Source organism: Canis lupus, chromosome 18, assembly GCF_048164855.1.
Source record: "Canis lupus baileyi chromosome 18, mCanLup2.hap1, whole genome shotgun sequence".
NCBI lineage: Eukaryota > Metazoa > Chordata > Mammalia > Carnivora > Canidae > Canis > Canis lupus.
The window spans coordinates 11,251,601-11,257,975 of NC_132855.1; positions in this window are offsets into that span (position 1 = coordinate 11,251,601).

Below are 6,375 nucleotides of genomic sequence, written 5' to 3' on the forward strand. Positions count from 1 at the left end.
AGAGGAAATGAACATCCAAATGTTGAAAGGAAGAAATTCAGATACATGGCTTATGGTACATCAAATATTAAATAAGAACATAGAAGGAAAATTAGAGGGCTTGACTATCTAAAGTGTACAAAATATCCTCAAAACAGTCACAAATTCTAGGTGGACTACATTAATAAAAATGGTACAAAATTCAACTACCCTTTGAACTTGAAGTGCAGAGAAAATATAAAATAAATAATACATCCTTGAAATTAAAATAAAAATCAATGTTGATCAGTTGCAGATTAAATGAGATTTGCCTTACAACCAAGATTTAATAATCAATAACTCAGAAGTTTAGTAATGAGAAATTTGTAGCTAAGAACTATGTAGATCAGTACAACTAAACCCAGATATATATTTTTCAGATGAAAATGAAGAGAATAACAATTTCCCAATTGTTACTGAAGCTTTTTTTTTTTTTTAACATTAGATACTTGACAAACTGATGTGTTAATATTCTGGTACAAGATTGAAAACATTTTTAAGGAATGAGCCTTTTTAGCCAAGGTCTTTTGGGTTGACAAAAAAAGAAATACCATCCAAAAAGGGTAAGGTAGTGTTTTTTAGTTTTATTTGTTTGTTTTAAGATAGAATCTCAGGGAATCTAGGAGGAGAAAGTTTGGGCTTCAATTAAACTAGAACTGAGGCATGGCAAGCCTGGTACCAAAGAATGACATAATAACTTGAATTTCTGATTTTCTTTTTAGGGGTGTGCCATTCTTCTTGCTCATCTAAATTACTGTCTTCTTTTGCCCTTTGCACATGGACCACTGTAACCACTGGTGCTGACGGTAAACTACTGTGCCTCTGCTGAGAGCCATTCGTCTCCCCTATAAACTATCTGGTAGGTTCATCCTAGCTCCTCTGGTCCCATCTGCTATTAGCAAAGAGACAGCTTTTGTGATACAGTTGTCCCTTCTAGGAATAGGTCTATTGCTTTGATTTTGAGCCAGAGGATATAGTAGTGTTTAATCAACTGTTATATTGACAGATTTGAGGAAGATCTTCCAATTTAATTATTTCAGTCCTTGTCTTTTACTACAATAGTCTGAGGATAACAGTTTCACAAATACATATTAAGGAATGGAAGACAAAAGACTTAACATGTCACTTGTTTTACCAATATCGCTCTCTGTTCTTTTCTAGAACAGCTCTGATTTTAAATGTGCATCACCTCTCACTCAGCTAGAGTTAACTAGGAAGACTGCCTCTGGACACAGAAGTAGATTCTCCTTAATCCAAGAACTGTTCATGTAAAATAGTTCTTACAGAACCTATTGAAGGTATGAAAGGTTAGTCCTAATATGTTGTTACTTTTCTGCTCAAATTTAATACTTAGAATTCTCCTAGTTAAGTTGATATGGAAATGAGGAAATGCATAGGAGGGCCTCTACTACTTATATGGCTCATAATAGGTATTTAGAAGATGTAATTTGAATTAATATGCTTCTACATGACTTTGGACATATCTCACCTTCTCTTCAAACCTCAGTTTCTTAAATGATTTTTCCATATGGCCAATCCCCAGTGTGTCCTTTTTTCCTGCTATCAATCTCTGTGTTTTTCCCTACGCGGCACGTTGGAATTTGAAGACACAATTCCATTTAGCTTCAGAGTCTATCTCTCTAGTCGGCATTGGGAAAAGATGAACTACTGGAGGAGTAAAAAGAGAATTTATAAGTGCTAGGTCACTGAGCCTAGACCTCTCCCCTATCCCCTTCTATCTACTTTCCAAGCACCATGAACTTTCCTATAGACACCTGCACCCCAGTGTTTATAGCAGCAATGTCCACAATAGCCAAACTGTGAAAGGAGCCTCAATGTCCTTCGACAGATTAACGGATAAAGAAGATGTGGTCTGGGGCAGCCCAGGTGGCTCAGCAGTTTAGCGCCACCTTCAGCCCAGGGCCTGATCCTGGAGACCCAGGATCGAGTCCCACATTGGGCTCCCTGCATGGAGCCTGCTTCTCCCTCTGCCTGTGTCTCTACCTCTCTCTCATTTGCTCTCTGTCTCTCATGAATAAGTAAATAAAATCTTAAAAAAAAAATGTGGTCTATATATAAAATGGAATATTACTCAGCCATCAGAAAGGACAAATACCCACCATTTGCCTCAATGTGGATAGAACTGGAGGGTATCATGATGAGTGAAGTAAGTCAATCAGAGAAGGACAATCATCACATGGTTTCACTCATACGGGGAATATAAGAAATAGTGAAAGGGATTATAAGGGAAAGGAGGAAAAACGAGTGGGAAAAATTAGAGAGGGTGACAAAATATGAGAGACTCCTAACTCTGGGAAACGAACAAAAAGGGTAGTGGAAGGGGAGGTGGATGGGGGTATGGGGAGATGGGGAGATGGGGGGATGGGGTAACTGGGTGATGGGAACTGAGGAGGGCACGTGATGGAAGGAGCACTGGGTGTTATACCATATGTTGGCAAATTGAACTTCAATAAAAAAAAGGAACATCTGTTTTCTGGGTTCATTTCTCCTCTTTCACTCCCCTTCACTCACTTAGCAATAGTTCATGCCTCAAGCTCTGCAATTCTCCAATAATATCCCAATCACAGAGTCATAGCATTTCTAGAAATTATATTCAAGAGACTTTGATCCACTTAGGTTTTATTAAGTCTGTTTGTGTCATATGAAGGCTGAGAAGTATTGATTGATACTTCTAGAAACATATCTCCTCTCAAAACCATTCACTTATTATAAACAAAACACATCAGGCATCAGGACTTTGGGTTTAACAGACCAATGTTAATTTGCCCTCTTTTTTTGAGGGATAAAGTTCCCATCATCTTAAAAGTTTCCAACAAAATATATTTATTCCTCTCTGTACTGATTCTGCCTTAAAAAATCCTACACTAATTAGGATCATTGATTCAACAAACATTTGAGTTTCTTGGAAGACCAGGGAGAAGGGAAAAATATGAGTAAAACATTTTCTCTGCATTCAAAAAATAGAGAGGACATGTAAACAAATAATGGCAATACAGAATAATATGTGCTAGAACAGAGTTTGTACTTGATAGTAAGTGGGAGTATAATGGATAAAGAGAAAGGTTCTATCCAAAGGCTTCTGATTAGAGTGTATAACAAGCAAATTAGATTACTCACAAGTACTTAAACTACTTTCTTTAAAATATGAGTTAAGTCTTCTCTGGATATGCTTTAATTACTTCAAGTCCCTGAGTAACAATCAATCATCAATTAAGTATTTATTATCTCCCACATGCATAGCATGGTTTTAGAAGCTATAGAAGACACAGAAAAATAAAGCACAATCTCTGTCCAAAAAAGCCTATATAGTCCAGCATGTTCAGTAAATCAAAATATAGTTATATCAGTTGAGAACAGGTTTTTCTAAATCTAATGTTTAGATTTCTTTGCTTAGGAAATGATTACAATAGGACATCATATTTAGATGATTTTAATTAGACTATTCCACTTAGCTTGCTGCCAGATACCTTGGCCATGCTTTACTTGAAGAACTTCCCCTGAAACCTCACAAATGCTTTTAAACCAAAGAAAAACCAAAAGAGGGCCAGTAATCCAATGATCTAAACTACTCTGTACAATACCCAGCCCAAGCTAGTAAAGAGTAAAGAACAGAGTGGTATACACAGAAAAATATCAGTAGAATTGCAGAATAAACTACAAAACAAGATGATTCCACTACTTTATGTGGGTAAGGATTTTTCAGTAATTTCAGGATATGGAGATTTAGAAAATTATATCTAAGACTCAAAGCATTTTATCTTTTATAATAATAGTAGTAGTCACAGCAACATTACTTACTAACTATGGAGTCCCTACTATATTGCAAACCCTGGGACTTAGCAGGCAGCTAATGTAATCAGAATCATGCTTTAGAAAGATCTGGTAGGAACCAGATTTCAGAAAGGCCAGGTTAAAGCCAGAAAAGTACATGAAGAACTTCTCATCAGTAAGAGCAAACAGTAGCATGGAGTAGAAGATAACTAACAGTTGAGTTGTAGGAAAGTGGACAAGTTCAAGAAATGGCTGAGAAGTAAAACTGAAAATATCTGAATTGATTAGTCACAGTTCCCCAGGGGATAGAAAGAGAAAAGATGGCCTTCCATACTTCTGTTTTGGGTAGCTGTGTAGATGACGGTGCTATGTCGTATTTTGGATATGTTAGGTATAAGGTTCTATGAGAAAGCTAAATGAGAAGTCAGCAGTTAGCTGGTACGTCCTCACCTCAGGACGTACTTTTGGAAAGGAGATGTGAAATTCCTCATTACTTAAATTATATTTGTTATTAGAAGAGTAGACCAGACCACTCAAGATAAAGATGCAAATAGAGTAAAAAGAGCTCATTTAATTTCATTTCATCTTTAAGGTAATATATAAAGTAGGTTTCTTAGACTTGCAGTTGACAAACCGAAGCTCTGTTAGATAGAGCTCATGAGTTAGTAAGTGGTTTGTCTGACTTGACCTCCATATATATTTGATTCCAAAGCTGACAATTTAATCCATAAATGGGACTATAATGCTTATAATTATGATTGTCAACTTACGGTGCATAACATGTATATCATCCTTATGTTATAGTTTACGGTCTATAAAGTTAGACTTGATTGTTTTCTTTTCACCACAAAGTTTTAAGTAACAACTCAGGTCTTATACAGCTAACTATTTGACCTGAGAATTTCTGCCTATTTCAAGAAAATTATTAGTGCTAAGATAGATATAACCACTATTACTTTAAAATGATTTATTCCATCTCTCTGTGTTGTACTCTACACATTAAGAATGTGCACACACACAGACACACACACACAGACACACACACCCCAACTCTGCTAAGATTAAAAAGAATGAAATATTTTTTGCGGAAGTCTTCACATAACTGGGAAGAAAGTGGTAACTCAAAGAAGTAGTGAGCAGACTCTAAAACAACTGACCAGAATGGTGTTAATGTTCCCCTCTGCCTGACAAAAGTTTATACACAGGTTTCTTCCTGACTACAGGCCCCTGACTTCCCTTTTCTTAGTGCATTCACTTTATAAAAATGGCAATTGTGACATCTTTCTCTTCCTCTTTAAAATATATGTAGATCCTCTCCCAGGTTTTTTGACAGTTTTACAATCCACAAAATGTCTTTGTCAGGAACCTAGGAAACATCTAGGTTTAAACATCTGTTTAAAGCGTAAACACTGGGGGCACCGGAGCCACTCAGTCGGTTAAGCATCTGACTCTTGATTTTGGCTCAAGTCATGATCTCAGGGTCATGAGATAGAGACTTAGGTTGGGCTCCAATCTCAGTGTGGAGTCTGCTTGAGATCCTCTCCCTCTGCCTCTGCCCCTCCCTGCACTAGTATTCTCTCTCTCTCTCTCTCAAAATAAATTAAAAAATTTAAAAAATAAATAGAATAAAATAAAATAAAATGTAAACATTGAAGGAGAAAACACCCCTCTCCTGTAGTCTCCTTGGATGGGTAGAATAGTAACTTTAATGGGTGCTAATTAGCGAATATAGATAACCTGATCACAGATAAAAACATTTACAAACTCAGGAGTAACTCAGTGTGCTCTACACCTCCCAACCACCACCCGCCCATCCTTGTCCAACTCCACTGCCTCAAGTATTTTTCTACTAGTTCATCCAGCACTTAACAACTCTTTTTCCTCTCATTTCAGTGGAATAAAATTTAGTTTCTCTTATTTCAATAATCTTGAATAAAGTCTTCTTACATGTTTAACTTTGGTGTAATTTTTACTTGGACTTGAAGTTGTAAACAGAAATGGAGACCAAGGATGACAGCCAGAAGAGTCACAGAAGCCCTAAAGGAGAGGGGAAGACTGCTACAGCCCTCAAATACCAGTTGAGATTTAGCTTCCCAAACAAAAATAGAAAGCACTTCCTAATTAATGAAAAAGATCAAAGTAAAAGTACAAAGGGATAAATGAGCAAGCCAAATCCATAGTACAGTGAAAAGAAAAGGTCTTCTGAAGTAGAGAGGAACATCTCCACTCACTAGATGTCAGTAGCACTCCCCCAGATGTGGAAATCAAAAATGTGTCCAGCCTGCCAAATATTCCTAGTGCAGCAAAATCACCCTGCTTGAGAATGCCTGGAATAGACAAAATAAAACCCATATATGTACATAATTATTGTGTTCCCTCCAAAGGTTCCAATTTTCATATTGAAATGTTTATACATCACAAAGCCTAGTATTCCTCCAAATGATCTATTTCTGTAAGTAATATATGGCCCATGGAACACATACACATACTTCACATGTGTGAAGTACAACAATAACTTAATTGAAGTTTATTAACCAGCTGGCACAGTCAAGAAAAACAGAGACC